The following is a 23,228-nucleotide window of genomic DNA, read 5'->3' as shown; positions in this document are numbered from 1 at the left end:
CCATTAGGACATAGTTAAGTAACGCCCTACACCCTATGCCTAAGCCATGTCAATGTCCTTCCCCTGAAGACAGTCCTTCCACCTGTTGGGGAAGGTCTGGCCTGTGGGGAGGGGGAAGAGGCTTGAGCTCCATGCTGCTCATCCTTGCCTTATCCTCTAAGACCACACTTTGGGAGGCTGAGGCGGGCGGATCGTCTGACGTCGGCAGTTCAAGACCAGCCTGGCCAGCATGGTAAAACCCCATCTCTACTAAAAATACAAAAATTAGTCGGGTGTGATGGCAGGCACCTGTAATCCCAGCTACTCAGGAAGCTAAGAATCACTTGAACGCGGGAGGGGGAGATTGCAGTGAGCCGAGATCTGGCCATTGCACTCCAGCCTAGGCAACACAGTAAGACTCCGTCAAAAAAAAAAAAAAAGACCTGGACATTGGTAGTGTCTTGGTATAGAACCTGGAGAGTAAAGGAAAGTAAATACTGTGAATGTCCCTTGGTAAAATCCTGTTCCTTGTACGCGGTACTGATGCTACCAGAGACCCAAAGACCTGTAGCAAGATGCCAGCACGTGAAAGCCTGCCAACTCTTGCTCCAAGGGCAGGAACAGGAGACAGATGCCCACAAGAGCCTGCATGTGTGTTTGAGTGGGTTCCTGCTGTCCAGCAGACAACTGGGGAAACGGAGGCCCTGCCCCGGAACTTCCTGTGCCAGGACTTCCTGGCAGCTGCTGCTTCACTCCAAGCCCCTCACTCTCCAGGTTCTACACCAAGATACCGCCAATGTCCAGGCCTCTCTTAAGACCTTAGAGGAGAAGGCAAGAAGACCTAGCCTGGAGCCCAATCCTCTTCCACCTCAGCATAGATTAGACCTTCCCCCACAGCAAGGCTTCCAGGGAAGAACAGTGTAATGGCGGAGTCTGTCTTCAAACTATTTCCTCACGGTGGCAGTAGTGCTTCACATTTTCTTGGAAGCTCTGTCTAGGAGCCCTCTTCTCCCGCCTTTTCTGTCTGAAAAAACGCTACCCAGAGACAAAGGCGCCACCGAACATGGCCACCAGGAGATTTGTCCAGTTTGGTACAACCTTGTCTTACTGTTGAATTTTTGCTATTTTCTTTCCATCTGAAAACAAAATGAGGCCTAAACCACCCATGCTCCTCAGGAATCTTGTTCTTTCAGAAATTAAATATACTCCTCACTGAGACTATCTGGGTATGATTTACTTCACACTGCTACAGGTCCAGCAAGTTCCATGGCATCAAATTGTCTCCTTCAGGTGATAAATTGGGTGGATGAAGGTACAATAAGGAAAAATTTATTTGAAACTTGCAGAAAATCTTTGGCAAACAGTTTACAAATCCTGGTGGTCTTTGACCTGGTTCCCCTCTCGGACAACCAGAGAGTTCATGTTCTAGCCTCATGTGTTGCATTGTAGGCAAAAATTTGGTTTAAGTCGTAGAGTAAGGACCATCTGGTCATTACTCCTTGGCCTATATACTCCACATGGCATGATCCTCATAGTCCCTATGTTCAGTTCCTATCGAGATTACTCAGTTTCATCTCATGGTCTCAACATTTAACACCAGAACAATGCATGTTCCCATGCATTACATATTCTTCAGGGATTTCCTGAGACATTAGATGCTGTGTGTGTGGGGGATGGGTGTGTGTGTTATGTCCTGTTCCTTGGAGCAAGAGTTAGCAGGCTTTCTGGCAGTGTTACTGTATCACAGTCCTTTGTTGCAGCAGTATGAGAACACCAAAGACAGGCCTGTTCCAGGTGTGATAAAGCAGGAGCCAGTATGTTTTCTGATAGTCTCAAGGGCATCTAGTTGTCTAAAGACTGAAAGGACCTAAAGTTTTACATCTTCCAGTAGAGTTGTTTTTTGGTTTTGTTTTTTTAGATGGAGTCTTGCTCTGTCGCCCAGGCTGGAGTGCAGCAGCACGATCTCAGCTCACTGCATCCTCCGTCTCCCAGGTTGAAGGGATTCTCTTGTCTCAGCCCCCCGAACAGCTGAGACTACAGATGGGCTCCACCACATTTGGCTAATTTTTGTATTTTTAGTAGAGACGGGGTTTCACCATGTGGGTCAGGGTGGTCTCGAACTCCTGACTTCATGTGATCAGCCCATCTCGGCCCCCCAATGTGCTGGATTACAGGCTTAAGCGACTGTGCCCGGTCGTTCCTTTTTATTTTTTATTTATTTACTTTTTTTAATGTAGTTGTTACACATAAAGGGATGGGAAACAAAAGGAGAGAAAAGGATTGAAAATTAATCCACATTTTTAAAAGTGCTTGTCTGTTGGAGGTAGCATTACCCATGATCTCACTTTCTTAGTGGTGGCAGTGAACCGAGTTACCCCGAGTAACAGGCGGCATATCCATATAGGTCGACAGCAACTTCAGTCCTTGCCTCCTCCGAAGAAATAACTCGACTGAGGGGCATAAAGCAGAAAAAGAGACTGAGGCAAGATTCAGAGCAGGAGTGGAAGTTTCTTTAACAGGCTTTAGAACAGGAAAGAAAGGAAAGAAAGAACCCTTGGAAGAGATCCAAGTGGGTGCCTGAATGGCCAAGAGAACAAAAAGACCTTTTAACCTTGATCCTGGGACCTTATAGGCTCGCCTCTTGCCCATGATTCTTCCTTTAGGGTGAGCTTTCCACATGCGCAGTGCTCTCCTTACCCTTTGGAATTGAGCACTGTGCAGTGTGTTTAGGGAGTTATACACATGCCCATCTGAGGCTTTTTTACTTTTTCCGGTGGCATGTACCCGGAACATCATATTTCGCCATTTTGTGTCTTAATACGCATGCCCAAGAAGCTGCTTCTCCCTGGGGCCTGCATTCAGTTCACACTTTTAATATTAACAGGTGTGGGCCATCAGGAGATTGCCTCTCCCTTGCTACCAAATTTTCATTTTTAGGGAGACAATGTGATCATTGCTGAACCATCACGTGACATTTCTATTGGGTGGGGGAGAGTCCTTTCCTGCCCTGCTCATTGCCTATGTAACTAATTGTAACAACTTTACTTTTTCATGTATGACTGTTGTGTCAGGCACATTTTGACGAAGCATGAGTGTTTCAGCAAATTCAAAAACAGGTAGCAAAAGTGACGTCAATGACAATGGTGCAGTAGACACTTTCTGTAGTCCATCTCTCCAGAAAAGCAACTCAAAACAATTAATAATGTATAATTAGAAGATCATTTTCTCAGCACGATATATGGGGCATTAATTAAAAACCTACAGCTAATAATATAGTCAAGAGGGAACGACTGAAAGCTTTGCTTCTAAAATCATGAACAGGAGAAGAACACCCACTTTTGCCACTTCTATTGAACACTATACTTAAAATTTTAGCCCGGGGCATCAGGCAATGAAGATATATAAAATACATCCCAATTGAAAAGAAAAAATGGAAATTATTTCTCTTCACAAATACGATGATCTTATTTAAAAACTGCTTAAAAATCCAGAAAACAACAATATTAGAGCTAGTGAACAGTATCTAGCAAGCACAGCAGGATAGAACATTAACTCGGAAAAATCAGTTGTAGTTTTTTTTGTGTACACTAGCAATGAATAATCTGAAAATTAAATTAAGAAGGCAATTCCCTTTACAATAGCATCAAAATGAATCATATTTTTAGGATAATAGTTAATAGATGAAAGTCTTATACATTGAAAATCACAAAATATTGGAGAAGTTAAAGATAACTTTGATTTTAAAAAAGGACATCCTGTGGTAATGAGTTGGAAGACAAAATATTCTTAACATACCAATACTACCCACTGAGATCTATAAATTTAATGCAATCATTATTATTATCCCAATGAGCATTGTTTGTTTTTGTAAAAAAGGAACACAAATTCTAAAGATCCTATTAAATTGCAAGAGATCTGATAACCAATGTAAAGTTTGAATAAGAAAAACCAAGGTAGAAGACTCACACTTCTATATTTCAAAACTTACTAGAAAAGCTAGAGTAATCAAAGCAGTGTGATAATTAAATAAGAAATACACACAGTGATTAATGGAAGAGATGGAGAGTCTGGAAATAAACCCAGACGTTGTGGTCAATTCATTTTTGACAAAGTTATTCAGGTCATTTTATGAGTAATTAATAGAGTCTTTAACAAATAGTACTTAGACAACTGGTTATGCATATGCAAAAGAATGAATTTAGGCCGGGCGCTGTGGCTCACGCCTGTAATCCAGCACTTTGGGAGGCTGAGGTGGGCGGATCACAAGGTCAGGAGATCCAGACCATCCTGGCTAAGGCGGTGAAACCCCGTTTCTACTAAACAATACAAAAAAAAATAGCCGGGCATGGTGGCGGGCGCCTGTAGTCCCAGCTACTCAGGAGGCTGAGGCAGCAGAATGGCCTGAACCCGGGAGGCGGAGCTTGCAGTCAGCGGAGATTGTGCCACTGCACTACAGCCTGAGTGACAGAGACAGACTCCGTCTCAAAAAAAAAAAAAAGAAAGAAAGAATTTAAGGATCCTGGGTGACATAGCAAGACTCCGTCTCAAATTTAAAAAAAAAAGGATGAATTTGGTCCTCTGCCTCACATTATATCCAAAAGTAAGTCAAAATGTATCAAATTTCTAAATGTAAGAGCTAAAGCTATGAAACCTTCAGGGACACTATAGGGATAAATCGTCACGACTTTAGATTTGGCAATGATTTTTTAGCCATACCACCAAAAGCACCAATTAACAAAAGAAAATATAAATTGGACTTTCCTGAAATTAAAAACTTTTTGCATCAATATACACTATCAAGAACTTGAAAAGCCAATTTACACAATATGAGGAAACATTTGTAAATCAATTATCTAGAAACTTCTAATACCCAGTACATATAAAGAACTCTTAAAACCTAGAAACAAAAAGATAGATAACCCAATTTATATCGAAGAGATAAGATATCATGGCCGGGCACCGTGGCTCATGCCTGTAATCTCAGCACTTTGGGAAGCCGAGGTGGATGGATCATGAGGTCAGGAGTTCCAGACTAGCCTGGCCAACATGGTGAAACCCCGTCTCTACTAAAAAATACAAAAATTATCGGGCATAGTGGCATGCGCCTGTAATCCCAGCTACTGGGGAGGCTGAGGCAGGAGAATCGCTTGAACCCAGGAGGCGGAGGTTGCAGTGAGCCGAGATTGCACCACTGCACTCGAGCCTGGGCAACAGAGCAAGACTCCATCTAAAAAAAAAAAAGAGAGAGAGATATCAAAAAGATAACCAATGGAAGAAATTTGAAAACACCTTAAGTGTAAGAAACAAGACTAAAAAGACCACTTATTGAGATGATCAGTAGTGAGGGAAAGCAGATGAATGTTTGTCAGGGCCTGGGCAGAGAGTGGAATGGGGAATGACTGCTTAATGGGTCCAGGGTTTTCTTTTGTGGTAATGAAAATGCTTTGCCAATAGATAGAGATGGTACTTGCACTGCATTGTGAATGTACTAAATACCACTGAATTTCACACATTTTAATGGTTAATTTTATGTTATGTGAATTTTACAAACTCAGTTTTAAAAAGTGCCAATACTTTTAAAGCTGTCATTATTTCCATGAATGATTAATTCTATTTGAAAAGTACTCAAGTTATCAGTGAAGAAAACTTGTTTTAACTGTTATACTATAAGGTGGCCGGGCACGGTGCCTCATGCCTCTAATCCTAGCACTTTGGGAGGCCGAGATGGGAGCATCACTTTAGGCCAGGAGTTCAAGATCAACCTGATCAACATAGCAAAGCCCCATATCTAAAGTTTTTTTAAAAATATAAATAAAAAACAGTTATACTACAGGGGAATTTGAACATTAGTTTATAAAAGTCCATATTATATGTGCATAGGCAAAAGTGATTATTTCTTCTCATTATGTTTGACCTACCATGTTTCCTACTTTATAATTTCATAAAGTTCTCCTAGAGTAAAATGTGAAAAAATTACAAGCATTCAAAAGTATATATTGATGTAGATATATTCAATGAAAATAAGGTGATACTGAAGATTTTGTACAAAATTTCAAATGTTATGCATCCAATTATATTTAAACTGTGTTGAGTGTGTGTATTTATATCTGTCTGTAGGTATATAACAAAATTTTTAATGCTGTATATGTATGATTTTTTAGACGTGTCTCACTCTGTTGCCTAGGCTGGAGTGCAGTGGTATGATTATGGCTCACTGCAGCACCAACCTCCCTGGGCTCACGTGGTCCTCCCACCTCTGCTTTCTATGTAGCTGGGGCTTCCATTGCATACCACCATGCTCAGCTCATTTTTGTATTTTTTGTATAGATGAAGTCTCACTACATTGCCAGGGCTGTCCTTGAACTCCTGAGCTCAAGTTATCCACCTGCCTTGGCCTCCCAAAGTGCTGGGATTACAGTTGTGAGCCACTATGCCCAGCCAATGCTATACATTTTTAATCATGGTAGATGTTATACTGAGTATATGTTTGAAGATGGCATTTTTGGCCAACAAATTCATATCTTCAATTCATCATTATATAAACAGAGACACTAATGAAGCATTCTAGCTGCATGTGAGTAGTGTGAATGCATCCATCTTACAGTTTTCTTTTTGTTTTTGTGAGATGGAGTCTCGCTCTGTAGCCCAGGCTGGAGTTCAGTGGTGTGATCTCGGCTCACTGCAACCTCCATCTCCTGGGTCCCGGTTCAAGCAATTCCCCTGCCTCAGCCTCCCAAGTAGCTGGGATTACAGGCATGCGTCACCATGCCCAGTCAATTTTTGAATTTTTAGTGGAGACGGGGCTTCACCATGTTGGCCAGGCTGGTCTTGAACTCCTGACCTCGTGATCCGCTCGCCTTGGCCTCCTAAAGTGCTGGGATTACAGGCATGAGCAACCGCACCTGGCCGTACAGTTTTCTTAGGTTACACATGTAGGTGACTGAATGTGTGAGATGCCTATTTCAACTACAATTTGTTGAATTTTGTTATCTTTCTTTGAAGATTTTAAAGATAAAGTTTTAAGGTAAGAATTAGGAATAAGAATTCTAGAAGAATTAAAAATTCTAATTTTCAGAGGTATAAGTATGTATTATACATCTGTTTATATTGTATATAAATATGTATTTATATGTTTATGTATGTTTAAATATATATATATATATTTTAGCCAGGTGCAGTGACTCATGCCTGTAATCCCTGCACTTTGGGAGGCTGCGGCGGGCGGATCACCTGAGGTCGGGAGTTCGAGACCAGTCTGGGAGACAGAGTGAGAATCCATCTAAAAAAAATTAATATATGTATATATATTTATATATGTATATGTATTTTTAGATTTAAAAGTGAAAATTGAGAACTTATGTTTTGATGAATAGTCCAGTTAAGAAGTTCTTTGCAAATATTTTATTGTCTAAAATTCAGATATTGCAAATGTTTTATGAGAATATCAAAAACTCCTCAATAATCAGATGTGAAACTTTCAATTCTTCAACCTTATGTATAGCTAAATTCAGTTAAAATGTAAATTTATTGTGTGTTTGACTGTATACATAGAACTTTTTATCTGTGTATTGAAAAAAAGGGAGTGAATATGGAAATGGTTATCAGTGTTTAATATATAGTTTTATGATATTGCTTTTCTCTTCATCAGCATATGGTTACTGTTTTACTTTGCAAGGTGTATATCTTTGTCACTAATGAGAAAATATAGGACTGATTCCTAATGAAAAAGAGTAAGACACATATACAACAAAGTTATAGGACAGTCTTAAGTCATAGCCATTAAATGGCACTGGAAAAAATTTCTGTTCCAATGTTAAATAATGAAGCCATGAGACAAAATTCTGTGATCCATCTGATTAGAATTTATAGTCATTCCTGTATTTGTGTCCATTCAAGTAGGGCTGTGTGTGTTTTCTCAGGCTGGAGAGCTATCTGAACCCTTATGTTAGAGCCCCACTAAATATCAGCCTCCCTCTCAACATATAAGGCCTAATGACTGGTCAGATCGTGCGGTAAAACTCCTAGGGAACCTGGGTAGGGAGTCAGGACAAGAACCACATGGCCTGGTGCCTAGATTTGCTCTTCTGAAAGACCTTAGGGGTAAAACTTTTTTTTTCTTCTCTCCTTAGGCATGGAAACCTAAGGTCTGTCCCCAAAACTACAAGACTATTTGACATCATAATAAAACACTGCAGATATGATGCTGAGTGAGTAAGAGTAGAAATGGGAAGACTTGGTTGTGCAGTAACTGAGTTCTTGAAAAGAGGAGATGCTTGATGAGGGTGAGTGGATTACATCACTGTTTAATATCCAATGGAAACCAAAAGCAAATGGCTAAGAGTGGAATATGTTTACACGAATTGAGCAAAATATTGGGTAGCCATAGTTTCTGGTGTCTTTGTTTCTTCATGGCCTGCTTTTTGAAACGTGTAGTCATGTATGTGTACACATTCAAACAAAAAGCTGATAGTGTCTACTTTACTAAAGTAATAGTCTTGAGGCCGAATTTTAAGATTTACCTTTATTTGCCAGGCGCAGTGGCTCATGCCTGTAATCCCAGCGCTTTGGGAGGCCGAGGCGGGCTAATCACGAGGTCAGGAGTTCGAGACCAACCTGGCCAACATAGTGAAATCCCGTCTCTACTAAAAATACAAAAATTAGCAGGGTGTGGTGGCACACACCTGTAATCCCAGCTACTCGGGAGGCTGAGGCAGGAGAATCACCTGAAACCAGAAGGCAGAGGTTGCAGTGAGCCGAGATGGTGCCTGTGCACTCCAGCCTGGGCGAAAGAGCAAAACTCCGTCTCAAAAAAAAAAAAAAAAAAAAATTTACCTTTATTTACAGTGAAGGCATGAAATGTTGAAAAATAAGACTTAGTACTGTGGACATTCAAATGAATTCACAATCCTCAAAGGTTTGTTAAAATACACACTTGGTCTGATCCAAACCACAGTGTACACAGTAATCCACTTTTAATACAGATTTATTTTTTGCTGAAATTAACAATGTACTTATTGAAAGATATGCATGGAAATAATCCAAATGAGTTGCCTTGACAAGTTGTATGGTAGCGGTTTTCTTCGTTATTAATACATGGACTATTCTTAATATTTGTCAAGCATTATTCTTTAATTTACTATTTGGAGAATACTGTAATCCTTATACCTAAAAGACAAATTATAAAACTCTCAGAGAAACATATAATTATAAACACACACAGCCCATAAAGTCTCAGGAAATACTTGAAGAATATGTAATGGCATGGGCACATGCTGTGTTTTGATGTTAAACGATGAGACCATTAGACGAAACTCGGAGTAACCGTGACAGGAATTAAACATATGTAATTTGAATATCATGCCATGTGAAGTATATATGGCATGCAGTAATGAGCATCACCTAGGTTTCTCCTCTAGTGGCTCATGCCAAATTGTTGCCTACAATGCACCACAGAAGGCTCAGAAGGCTCTCAGATTAGGGAGAACTCCCTGTATGTCTCACAGGGGAGCCAGGTCGAAGACCTCTGGGATTTATTTTTTGTTTTTTTGAGATGGAGTCTCGCTGTGTTCCCAGGCTGGAGTGCAGTGGTGCGATCTCGGCTCACTGCAACCTCCGCCTCCCGGGTTCAAGCGATTCTACTGCCTCAGCTCCCTAGTAGCTGGGACTACAGCCCACCACCACGCCCGGCTAATTTTTGTATTTTTAGTAGAGATGAGGTTTCACCATGTTGGCCAGGATAGTCTCGATCTCTTGAACTCGTGATCCGCCCGCCTTGGTCTCTCAGAGTGCTAGGATTACAGGCGTGAGCCACCACGCCCGGCCGACCTCTGGGATTTTTAAATTGTTTGCCGGAGAAGATCTTTTCTGCTTACAGCCCTTTTCTCCTTTTTGTGTTTTCACCCACCGAATTTATCCGATGAAAGAGACGGTTTGATGCCACGGAAATTACTGGACCTGTAACTCTGAAGCAAATCAAACTAACACAGACTAGTTCAGGAGAATATGTAATTTTTGAAAGAACAAGGGCAGGTGGTTTAGGCCTTGGTTTGATTTTTCTTTTATTTATTTATTTCTTTTTTTTTTTTATTTGAGACGGAGTTTCTCTCTTGTTGCCCAGGCTGGAGTACAATGGCGCGATCCCACAATCTCCGCCTCCCAGGTTCAAGCGATTCTCCTATCTCAGCCTCCCGAGTAGCAGGGATTACAGGCATGCGCCACCACGCCCGGGTAATTTTGTATTTTTAATAGAGACGGGGTTTCTCCATGTTGGTCAGGCTGATCTCGAATTCCCGACCTCAGGTGATCTGCCCTCCTTGGCCTCCCAAAGTGCTGGGATTACAGGCGTGAGCCACCGCGCCCGGGCTTTAGTTTGATTTCAAGTTGAAAATAAAAAGAAAAAGTGCAGCAGTAGGACAAGCAAACTCCAAACTGCAAGATATAAAGCATCCAGGTTTGGAACGCCTTGTCTATGGGTGGCTTTTTTTTCAGGCAGGAAGGGCGGGAGAAGAGGACGCTGAAACAGGGCTTCTTCCTGTACGTGGAGCAATACTGCCATCGCGCGGATGTCGTTTAAAAAAAACCCTTCCACCATTACAGGGTTCTTCCCGTGAGGACTGCCTGTTGGCCAAGGTCCGGTCTGTGGGGACGTGGAAGAGGCTTGGGCTCCATGCTAGGTAGGAGTCCTTGTCTTCTCGTCTAAGGCCTTAAAAGAGACCTGGATATTAGCGGTATCTTGGTATAGAACATGGAGAGTGAACGTTCTGAAAGCAAATCCTGTAAACTTCCCCTGGAATAACCCTGTTCTATGTGAGCGGTACTGATGCTACCAGAGACCCAAAGACCCATAGCCAGCACGAGAACGTTGGCTGACTCTTGCTCCAAGCGACAGGAATAAGAGATAGATGCCCGCAAGAGCCTCCATGTGTGTTTGAGTGGGTTCCTGCAGTCCTGCCCATACCAGGAGGAACCGGGGCCCCGCCCTACGTCTTCCTGTGCCGGGACCTCCTGGCAGCTGCTGGTTGACTTCGAGCCCATCACACTCCAGGTTCTACACCAAGATACCGCCAATGTTAAGGCCTCTCTTCAGGCCTTAGAGGAGAAAGCAAGAAGACCTAGCCTGGAGCCCGAGTCTGCCACCTCCCACAGTTCAGACTTTTCCCCACAGCGAATCTTTCCGGGAAGGACGCTGTAATGGCGTATTGTGTCTTTAAACGATTTCCTCACGGTGGCAGTCGTGCTTCACATTTTCAAGGAATCCCTATCTTGGAGCCCTTTTCTCCCACCCTTCCCGTCTGAAAAAACGCCACTCAGAGACAAAGGCACCACCCAATATGGCTGCCTGGAGATTTGTCCGGTTTGGTGCAACCTGGTCTTACTGTTGAATTTCGCTTTTTTTTTTTTTTCCATTTCTAAACAAAATGAGGCCTAAACCACCCATGCTCATCAAGAATCTTGTTCTTTCAGAAATTAAATATACTGCTCACTGAGTCTATCTGGGTATGATTTACCTCACAGTTTCAGGTCCAGCAAGTTGAATGTAATGAAAATGATTTGCCACTAGATAGTGGTAATGCTTGCACTGCATTGTGAATATAACAAATGCCACTAAATTTCACACATTTTAATGGTTAATTTTATGTTTTATGAATTTTACAAACTCAGTTTTTAAAAGTGCCAGTACTTTTAAACCTATCATTATTTCCATGAATAATTAATTATATTTGAAAAGTACTCAAGTTTTCAGTGAAGAAAACTTGTTTTAACAGATATACTACAAGGCAGCCAGGCTTGGTGCCTCATGCCTGTAATACTAGCACTTTGGGAGGCAGAGGTGGGTGGATCGCTTGAGGCCAGGAGTTCGAGATCGGTCTGGTCAACATAGCGAAACCCCATATCTAAAATTAAAAAAAATAAAAAGAAAAAGAAAAAGAACCAGTTGCACTACAGGGGAATTTGAACATTTGTTTATAAAGTCCATATTATATGTGCAAAGGGAAAATTGATTATTCTCACTGTGGTTGACCTATCATATGTTTTCGGCTTTATAATTTCTTAAAGTTCTTCTAGAGTAAAATATGAAAAAAATTCAAACACTCAAAAGTAAATACTTACGTAGATACATTCAAAGAGTATAAGGTGATGCTGAAGATTTTGTAGAAAATTTCAAACAATATGAATCCAATTATATTTAGAGTAAACTGTGTTGAGTGTGTGTATATTTATATCTGTCTGTAGGTATATTACAAAATTTTAAATGCCATATATATACATATATATATATATATATATATATATTTTTTTTTTTTTTTTTAGGCAGCGTCTCACTCTGTTGCCCAGGCTGGAGTGCAATGGCATGATCATGGTTCACTGCAGTATCAACCTCCATGGGCTCCGGTGGTCCTCCTACCTCCACTACCTAAGTAGCTGGGGTTTCCATTGCAAGCCACCATGCCTGGCTATTTTTTGGATTTTTTGTAGACACGGGGTCTCACTACATTGCCAGGACTAGTCTTGAACTCCTGGGCTCAAGCTATCCACCTCCTTGGCCTCCCAAAGTGCTGGGATTACAGTTGTGAGCCACTGTGCCCAGCCAATGCTATATATTTTTAATCCTGATCGGTGTTATAGTGAGTATATGTTTGAAGATGGTATTTTTGGCCAACAAATCGTGTCTTTAATTCATCATTATATAAACAGAGACACTAATGAAGCATTCTAGCGGCATGTGAGTTGTGTGAATGCATCCATCTTACAGTTTTCTTAGGTCACACATCAAGGTGACTGAATGTGAGAGATGCCTATTTCAACTATCATTTATTGAATTTTGTTATCTTTCTTTTGAGATTTCAAAGATCAATTTTTAAGGAAAGAATTAGGAATAAAAATTCAAGAAGAATTAAAAATTTCAGTTTTCAGAGGTATAAGTGTGTATAATACATATGTTTATATTGCATATAAATATGTATTCATGTTTATATGTGTATAAATATATATATTATACTTAAAAGTGCAAATTGAGAACTTATTTTTTGTTTGTTTGTTTGTTTTGAGATGGAGTCTCACTCTGTCGCAGAGGCTAGAGTACAGAGGCACAATCTCTGCTCACTACAACCTCCGCCTCCCGTGTTCAAGCGATTCTACTGCCTCAGCCTCCTGAGTAGCTGGGATTACAGGTGCCTGCCACCACTCCCAGCTAATTTTTGTATTTTTAGTAGAGTCACGTTTCACCATGTTGGCCAGGCTGGTCTCAAACTCCTGACCTCGTGATCCACCCGCCTCGGCCTCCCAAAGTGCTGGGATTATAGGCATAAGCTACTGCGACCGGCCGAGTACTTATGTTTTCATGAATAGTCCAATCAAGAAGTTCTCTGCAAATATTTTATTGTCTTAAATTTAGATATTGCCAATTTTTTATGAGAATATGAAAAACTCCTCAGGAATCATATGTGAAACTTTCTTCAACCTTATGTATAGCTAAATTCAACTAAAATGTAAATTTATTGTCGTGTTTAACTGTATAGATAGAACTTTTTCTCTGTGTTGAAAAAATGGGAGTAAATATGGAACTGTTTGTTGGTTTGGTTTTGAGACAGAGTCTCACTCTGTCGCCCAGGCTGGAATGCAGTGGCATGATCTCGGCTCACTACAACCTCCGCCTGCTGTGTTCAAGCAATTCTGCCTCAGCCTTCTGAGTAGCTGGGACTACAGGCATGTGCCACCATGCCTGGCTAATTTTTTGTATTTTTAGTAGAGATGGGGTTTCACCATGCTGGCCAGGCTGGTTTCAAACTCCTGACCTCGTGTTCTGCCCGTCTCGGCCTCCCAAAGTGCTGGGATTACAGGTGTGAGCCACCACGTCCGGCCCATAATATGGAACTGTTTATCAGTGTTTAATACACAATTTTATGACATTGATTTTCTCTTGATCAGCACATGGTTATTTTTATCTTTGCAAGTTCCATGGCTTTGTTAATAATGAGAAAATGTAGAACTGATTCCTAACTGAAAAACAATAAGACACATACAAAACAAAGTCACAGGACACAGTCGTAAGTCACAGCCTTTTAAAGACACTGGAAAATATTTCTGTTCCAATGTTAAATAATGAAACCATGAGACAAAATCCTGTGATCCATCTGATTAGCATTTATAGTCATTTGTGTATTTGTGTCTATTCACATAGGGCTGTGTGGGTCTTGTCAGGCTGGAGAGCTATCCGTACCCTTATGTTAGAGCTCCACTACATATCGGCCTCCCCCTCAACATGTAAGGCCTACTGCCTAGGTCAGATATGGAGTAGAACTGCCAGGGAACCTGGGTAGAGAGTCAGGACAAGAACTACATGGCCTGGTGCCTAGATTTGCTCTTCTCCAGGACCTTAAGGGTAAGCTTTTTTTCTCTTCTCTCCTTAGGCATGGATCACGAAGGTCTGTTCCCAATACGAGAAGACTATTTGACATCATGATAAAACACTGCAGATACGATGCTGAGTGAAAAAGAGTAGAAATGGGAAGACTTGCTCATGCAGAAACTGAGTTCTTAAAGAGAGGAGATAGTTTATGAGGGTGAGTGGATAACCTCTCAGTTTAATATCCAATGGAAACCAAAAGCAAATGGCTAAGTGTGGAATATGTTTACACAAATTGAGCAAAATGTTAGGTAGTCATAGTTTCTGGTGTCTTTGTCTCTTCATGGCCTTTTTATTGAAACATGTAGGTATGTATCTGTAAACATTCAAACAAAAATCTGGTAGTGTCTACTTTTCTTTATTTTTTCTTTTTTTTGAGGCAGTGTCTCGCTCTGTCACCCAGGCTGGAGTGCAATGGCGCAATCTCGGCTCACTGCAAGCTCCCTCCCAGGTTCACGCCATTCTCCTGCCTCAGCCTCCCGAGTAGCTGGGACTACAGGCGCCCGCCACCACGCCCGTCTAATTTTTTTTTTTTTTTTTGTATTTTTAGTAGAGACAGGATTTCACCGTGTTAGCCAGGATGGTCTTGATCTCCTGACCTTGTGATCCACCCGCCTCGGCCTCCCAAAGTGCTGGGATTACAGGGGTGAGCCACCACGCCCAGCGATAGTGTCTACTTTTCTAAGGCAATATTCCTGAGGCCCTATTTTAAGATTTACGTTTATTTATATCGAAGGCGTGACATGTTGACATATAAACTTAGTACGGTTGACATTCAAATGAATTCACACATCTGAAAGATTCGGTAAAATGCACACTTGGTCTTATCCACACCACAGTGTGCACAGTAATCCACTTTTAACACATTTATTTTTTGCATGAAATTAACAGTGTATGTACATATTGAAAGATATGCATGGAAATAATCCAAAAGTTCATGAGTTGCCTTGACAAGTTGTATGCTAGCAGTTTTCTTCGTTATTAATACATGGATTTTTCTTAATCTTTGTCAAGCATTATGCTTCAATTTACTAGTTGGAGAATACTGTAATCCTTATACCTAAAAGACAAATTATAAAACTCTCAGAGACACACACAAACACAAACACAAACACACACACCCCATAAATTCTCAGGAAATATTTGAAGAATATGTAAATGGCATGGTGACATGCTGTGTTTTGATGTTAAATGATGAGACCATGAGATGAAACTCTGAGCCACCTTGACGGGAATTAAACATATGTACTATGAGTATCATGTCATTTGGAGTATATATGGCATGTGGTAATGTGCGTAACCTGGTTTCTCCTCTAATGGCTCATGCGAAATTGTTGCCTACAATGCACTACAGAAGGCTCTTAGAATACGAAGAACTCTCTGGATGTCTGATCAGGCAGCCAGGTCCAAGATCCCTGGGATTTTTATTTTTATTTTTATTTTTTTGAGACCGAGTCTTCCTCTGTCACCCAGGCTGGAGCGCAGTGGCACAATCTCGGCTCACTGCAACCTCTGTCTCCTGGGTTCAAACAATTCTCCCACCTGAGACTCCTGAGTAGCTGAGATTACAGACGCCCGCCACCACCCCCAGCTAATTTTTGCATTTTTAGTAGAAACAGAGTTTTACCACGCAGGCCAGGCTGGTCTCCAACTCCTGACCTCAGTCAATCTGCCCGCCTTGGCCTCCTAAAGTGCTGGAATTACAGGCGTGAGCCACCGCACCCTTCCCCTTGGGATTTTTTAATTGTTCACTGGAAAGATCTTTTCCAAGCTTTCAGCCCTTTTCTTTTTGTGTGTCCATCCACCGAACTTATCCCCTGAAAGAGACAGTTTGATGCCACGGAAATTACTGGTCCTGTAACTCTGAAGTAAATCAAACCCACACAGACTAGGTCAGGAGGAGATTTCATTTTTGAAAGATCAAGATTCCTGATGGAGGCAGGTGGTTTAGGCCTTGGTTTGATTTCAAGCGCAAAACAAAAAGAAAAAGTGCAGCAGTAAGACCAGCTGACTCCAAACTGGGCAAAATAGAAGGCATCCATGTTTGGTGGTGCTTTGTCTATGAGTGGCGTTTTTTCAGACAGGAAGGGCGGAAGACCTGGCTCAAAGACAGGGCTTCTTGGCATATCTGGAGCACTACTGCCATCGCGAGGAAGTCGTTTAGTGAATCCCTACGCCATTATTACAGCGTTCTCTGAGGACTACCTGTTGGGGAAGGACTGGTCTGTGGGGAAGTGGAAGAGGCTTGGGCTCCAGGCTGGGAGTCCTTGCCTTCTTGTCTGAGGCCTTAAAAGAGACATGGACATTGGCGATATTTTGGTATAGAACCTGGAGGGTGAAGGTTCTAGTAGCAAATCCTGTAAATTTCCCTTGGAATACCTTTGTTGATTTTGCGCGGTACTTATGCTACCAGAGACCCAAAGACCCATAGCAAGATGCCAGCACATGAAAGCCTGCTGACTCTTGCTCCAAGGGGCAATTACATGAGTCAGATGCCCCCAAGAGCCTCCATTTGTGTTTGAGAGGGTTCCTGCAGTCCTGCCTACACTAGGAACCGAGAGACCCCGCCCCACGACTTCCTGTGCCAGGACCGCCTGGCAGCTGCTGCTTCATTGCAAGCCCCTCACTCTCCAGGTTCTACACCAAGATATCGCCAATGTCCAGGTTTCTCTTCAGGAGTTCCAGGAGAAGCCAAGAAGACCTAGCCTGGAGCCCAAACCTCTTCCACCTCCGCACAGATCAGACCTTCCCCCCACAGCCAGACTTCCTGGAAAGAAGCTATAATGGCGTATTGCGTCTTTAAACGATTTCCTCACGGTGGCAGTAGTACTCCATATTTTCAAGGAAGCCCGATCTTGGCGCCCTTTTCTCCCGCCCTTCCTGGCTGAGAAAACGCCACCCAGAGACAAAGGCACCACCCAACATGGCTTCCTGGAGATTTGTCCAGTTTGGTGCAACCTGGTCTTACTGTTTAATTTTTCCTTTTTTTACTCCGTGTGAAAACAAAATGAGGCGTAAACCACCCAGGTTCATCAGGAATCTTGTTCTTTCAGAAATTAAATACACTCCTCACTGAGTCTATCTGGGTTTGATTTACTTCACACTGTTACAGGTCCAGCAAGTTTAATGGCATAAAATTGTCTCCTTAAGGTGATAAATTGTGTGGATGCAGGTACAACAACAAAGATAGATATCAAAGAGACAGATAACCAATACATGAAATTTGAAACACGCTAAGTGAAAGAAAGAAGTTGACAAAGACCACTTGTTATGATCAGTAGTGAGGGAAAGCAGATGAGTGTTTGTCAGGGACCGGGCAGAGAGAGAGCCCAATGCGGAATGACTGCTTAATGAGTCCGGGGTTTTGTTTTGTGGTAATGAAAATGATTTGCCACTATGTAATGGTAATGCTTGCACGGCATCTTGAATGTACTAAATGCCGCTCAATTTCACACATTTTAATGGCTAATTTTATGTTATATGAATTTTACAAACTCAGTTCTAAAAAGTGCCAATACTTTTAAACCTATCATTATTTCCATGGATAATTAATTATATTAGAAAAGTGCTCAAATTATCAGTGAAGAAAACTTGTTTTATAACAGTTATACTACTGGGTGGCCGGGCATGACACCTCATGCCTATAATCCTAGCACTTTGGGAGTCCGAGATGGGAGGATGGCTTGAGGTCAGGAGTTCGAGGTCAGCCTGGTCAACATAGCAAAACCCCATATCTTTTTTTTTTTTTTTTTTTTGAGACAGAATCCCGTTCTGTCGCCCAGGCTGGAGTGCAGTGGCGCGATCTCGGCTCACTGCAACCTCTGCCTCCTGGATTCAAGCAATTCTCCTGCCTCAGCCTCCCAAGTAGGTGGGACTACAGGCGTGTGCCACCACACCCAGCTAATTTTTTGTATTTTTAGTATAGACGGGTTTCACCATTTTAACCAGGATGGTCTCGATCTCCTTACCTTGTGAACCGCCCGCCTCAGCCTCCCAAAGTGCTGGGATTACAGGCGTGAGCTACCCTGCCCAGCAATGAAAACCCATATCTAAAATAAAAAGTAAAAAACCTGTTATACTACAGAGGAAATTGAACATTAGTTTAAAAAAGTCCATATTATATGTGCATAGGGAAAAGTGATTGTTTCTTTTCGCTATGTTTGACCTACCATATGTTTTCTGCTTTATAATTTCTTAAAGTTCTTGTAGAGTAAAACATAAAAAAATTAAAGCACTCAAAAATATATATTGATGTAGATATATTCAAAGAGCATAAGGTGATGCTGCAGATTTTGTACAAATTTCAAACATTATGCATCCAATTATATTTAAACTGTGTCAAATGTGTGTGTATTTATATCTGTCTGGAGATATATTACAAAATTTTAAATGCCATATATATATATGAGACTGTCTCACTGTTGCCTAGGCTGGAGTGCAGTGGCATGATGATCATGGATCAACGCAGCATCAATCTCCCTGGGATCAGGTGATCTTGCCACCTCTGCCTCCTATACATACCTGGGGCTTCTGTTGTACCCCACCATGCCCAGCTATAGTTTGTATTTTTTGTAGACACAGGGTCTACCTACATTGCCAGGGCTGGTATTGAACTCCTGGGCTCAAGCTGTCTACCTGCCTCGGCCTCCCAAAGTGCTGCAATTACAGTTGTGAGCCACCGCGCCCAGCCAATGCTATAAATTTTCAATCATGGTAGATGTTATACTGAGTATATGTTTGAAGATGGCATTTTTGGTGAACAAATTCACATTTTTAATGCATCGTTATATAAACAGAGACACTAATGAAGCATTCTAGCTGCATGTAAGTTGTGTGAATGCATCCATCTTACAGTTTTCTTAGGTTACACATCTGGGTGACTGAAAGTGAGAGATGCCTATTTCAAGTATCATTTATTAAATTTTTGTATCCTTCTTTTGAGATTTTAGAGATAAAATTTTAAGGTAACAATTAGCAATAAAATTTGAAGAAGAATTAAAAATCCTTATTTTCATAGGTATAAGTGTGTAAAATACATATGTTTATATTGTATATAAATATGGATTTATATGTTTATGTATGTATAAATATATATTAAATTTAAAAGTGCAAGTTCAGAACTTATGTTTTGATGAATAGTCCAAACAAGAAGTTCTTTGCAAATATTTTATTGTAAAAAATTCAGATATTGCAAATTTTTATGAGAATGTCAAGAACTCCTCAAGAATCAGATGTGAAAATTTTAATCTTCATCATTATGTATGGATAAATTCAAGTAAAATGTAAATTTATTGTGGTGTTTGACTGTATATATAGAACTTTTTATCTGTGTATTGAAAAAATAGGAGTAGGCCAGGCACAGTGGCTCACGCCTGTAATCCCAGCACTTTGGGAGGCCGAGGTGGGCGGATCATGAGGTCAGGAGATCGAGACCATCCTGGCCAACATGGTGAAACCCCGTCTCTACTAAAAATACAAAAAATTAGCCGGGCGTGTTGGCAGGCGCCTGTAGTCCCAGGTACTTGGGAGGCTGAGGCAGGAGAATGGCGTGAACTCGGGAGGTGGAGCTTGCAGTGAGCCAAGATAGCGCCAATGCACTCCAACCTAGGCAACAGAGCGAGACTCCCTCTCAAAAAAAAAAAAAAAAAAAGAAGAAGAAGAAAATATGAGTAAATACGGAAATGGTTATCAGTGTTTAATACACAGTTTTATGACGTCGCATTTCTCTTCATCAGCAGTTGGTTACTTTTCACTTTGCAAATTCCATGTCTTTGTTACTAATGAGAAAATATAGGACTGATTCCTAACTGAAAAACAGTAAGACACATACACAACAAAGTCATAGGACACAGTTCTAAGTCACAGCCTTGTAATGACACTGAAAAATATTTCTGCTCCAATGTTAAATGATGAAACTATGAGACAAAATCCTGTGATCCATCTGATTAGGACTCATAGTCATTCCTGTATTTGTGTCCATTTAAGTAGGGTTGTGTGTGTCTTGTCAGGATTGAGAGCTATGTGAGCCCTTATGTTAGAGCCCCACAAAATAGCCGCCCCTCCCTCAACATATAAGGCCTAATGACTAGGTCAGAATATGGAGTAAAACTCCCAGGGAACCTGGGGAGGGAGTCAGGACAAGAAACACGTGGCCTGGTGCCTAGATTTGCTCTTCTCCAAGACCTTAGGGGTAAGCTTTTTTTTTCTTCTCTCCTTAGGCATGGAAATCTAAGGTCTTTCCGGAATACTACAAGAGTACTTGACATCATAATAAAACACTGTAGATATGATGCTGAGTAAGAGTAGAAATGGGAAGACTTGGTTGTGCAGAAACTAAGTTATTAAAAGGAGGAGATGCTTGATGAGGGTGAGTGGATTACATCTCAGTTTAATATCCAATGGACACTAAAAGCAAATTGCTGAGTGGAATATGTTTACACAAATTGAGCAAAATGTTGGGGAGCCATAGTTTCTGGTGTCTTTGTCTCTTCATGGCCTTTTTTTTTTTTTAGAAACATGTAGTGATGCATCTGTAAAAATTCCACAAAAAACTGATAGTGTCTACTTTACTAAAGTAATATTCCTGAAGCCCTATGTTAAGATTTACCTTTATTTATATTGAAGGCGTGAAATGTTGAGATATAAGACTTAGTATTGGGCCAGGTGAGGTGGCTCACACCTGTAATCCCAGCACTTTGGGAGGCTGAGGCGGGCGGATCACGAGGTCGGGAGTTCGAGACCAGCCTGACCAACATGGTGAAACTCCATGGGCGTGGTGGCGCACGCCTGTAATCCCAGCTGCTCAGGAGGCTGAGGCAGGAGAATCCCTTGAATCCGGGATGCAGACCTTGCAGCGAGCAGAGATCCCACCACTGCACGCCAGCCTGGGCGATAGAGCGAGACTCCGTCTCAAAAAAAAAAAAAAACAAACAAAAGAGTTACTACTGGTGACATTCTAATAAAATCACGCTCCTCAAATGTTTGTTAAAATACACACTCGGGGTGGGTAGGCGCGGTGGCTCACGCCTGTAATCCCAGCACTTTGGGAGACCGAGGCGGGCGGATCACAAGGTCAAGAGATCGAGACCTTTCTGGCTAACAAGGTGAAACGCCGTCTCCTACTAAAGAATACAAAAAATTAGCCGGGCGTGGTGGCGGGCGCCTGCAGTCCCAGCTACGCGGGAGGCTGAGGCAGGAGAATGGCGTGAACCCGGGAGGCGGAGCTTGCAGTGAGCAGAGATGCACCACTGCACTCCAGCCTGGGCGACAGAGCGGAGACTCCGTCTCAAAAAAAAAAAAAAAAAATACACTTGGTGTGATCCAAATCACAGTGTACACAGTAATCCACTTTTAACACAGATCAAAATTCCAGATGAGGGCGGGTGGTTTAGGCCTTGGTTTGATTTGAACTGGAAACCAAAAGAAAAAGTTCAGCAGTAAGACCAGCTGGCTGCAAACTGGACTAAATGTAAGGCACCCATTCTGCAGGGTCTTTGTCTATAGGTGGCGTTTTTTCAGACAGGAAGGGCGGGAAAAGAGGGCGCTGGAATAGTGTTTCTTCCCATATCTGAAGCACTACTGCCATCGCGAGGTTGTTGTTTAACAAATCCCTACGTCATTACGGTGTTCTCCAGAAGACTACTTGTTGGGGAAGTTCTCCTCTGTGGGGAGGTGGAAAAGGCTTGCTCCGTGCTGGGAGTCCTAGCCTTCTCGTCTAAGGCCTTAAAGGACACCGGGACTTTGGCGGTGTCTTGGTATAGAACCTGGAATGTGAAGGTTCTAATACCAAATCTTGTAAACTTCTCTGGGAATAAACCTGTTGTTTGTGCGCGGTACTGGTGCTACCAGAGACCCAAAGACCCGTAGCAAGATGCTAGTACGAGAAAGCCTGCTGACTCTTGCTCCAAGGGACAGGAAGAAGAGACAGATGCCCACAAGAGCCTCTGTGTGTTTGAATGGGTGCCTTCAGTCCTGCCCACACTTAGAGGAACCGAGGCCCCGCCCTACGTCTTCCTGTGCCAGGATCGCCTGGCAGCAGCTGGTTCACTACAAGCCCCTCACTCTCCTGGTTCTACACCAAGCTACTACCAATGTTAAGGCCTCTCTTCAGGCCTTAGAGGAGAAAGCAAGAAGACCTAGCCTGGAGCCCAAGCGTCTGCCACCTCCCACAGTTCAGACTTCCCCCCACAGCAAGTCTTTCTGGGAAGGACGCTGCAGTGGCGTATTGTGTCTTTAAACGATTTCCTCATGGTGGCAGTCGTGCTTCACATTTTCAAGGAATCCCTATCTTGGAGCCCTTTTCTCCCGCCCTTCCCGTCTGGAAAAACGCCACCCAGAGACAAAGGTGCCACCCAATATGGCTGCCTGGAGCTTTGTCCACTTTAGTGCAACCTGGTCTTACTGTTGAATTTTTACTTTTTTTTTTCCATCTGAAAGCAAAATGAGGCCTAAACCACCCATACTTCTCAAGAATCCTGTTGTTCCTCACTGAAGCTATCTGGGTATGATCTACCTCATACAGTTACAAGTCCTGGAAGTTCCATGGTATCAAATTTTCTCCTTCGGGTGATACATTGGATGGATGAAGGTACAAAAACAAAGACAGATGTCTAAGAGATAGATATCTAAGAGACAGATATCAAAGAGATAGAAAACCAATTCATGAAATTTGAAACACTAAGTGAAAGAAGCAGTACTGAAGCAGGAGATGTAAAAGAAAAAAAAAAAGAGAGAGAGAGAAAAGCTAGTTCTCTGTGCTGGGCTGACTCACTCCAAGGCTCAGCGATAAGTAGGGCTCTGTCAGGACTTTGATAGCACTATCAGCAGAGTGGGGGCCCAGAAG

The 23,228-nt window shown here is 42.0% G+C and overlaps 1 protein-coding gene across 3 annotated transcripts in view; it reads left to right on the top strand.

Moving 5' to 3' along the window:
• The window catches only part of LOC100938331 (MAPK regulated corepressor interacting protein 2-like), a 136,009-nt gene that overhangs the window by 67,623 nt on the left and 45,158 nt on the right, over positions 1 to 23,228 (top strand). For all 3 annotated transcript variants that reach the window (XR_010139054.1, XR_002913214.3, XM_063721405.1), the window contains 4 exons: positions 7,148 to 7,246; positions 8,109 to 8,261; positions 14,391 to 14,543; positions 20,605 to 20,753. The gene's annotated coding sequence lies outside the window, so the exon portion shown is untranslated. The remainder of the gene's footprint in view (positions 1 to 7,147; positions 7,247 to 8,108; positions 8,262 to 14,390; positions 14,544 to 20,604; positions 20,754 to 23,228) is intronic.

Source organism: Pongo abelii, chromosome X, assembly GCF_028885655.2.
Source record: "Pongo abelii isolate AG06213 chromosome X, NHGRI_mPonAbe1-v2.0_pri, whole genome shotgun sequence".
In the NCBI taxonomy this organism is placed as follows: domain Eukaryota; kingdom Metazoa; phylum Chordata; class Mammalia; order Primates; family Hominidae; genus Pongo; species Pongo abelii.
Note: the sequence above shows the minus strand (reverse complement) of the source record. Positions and strands in the feature narration are given on the sequence as shown.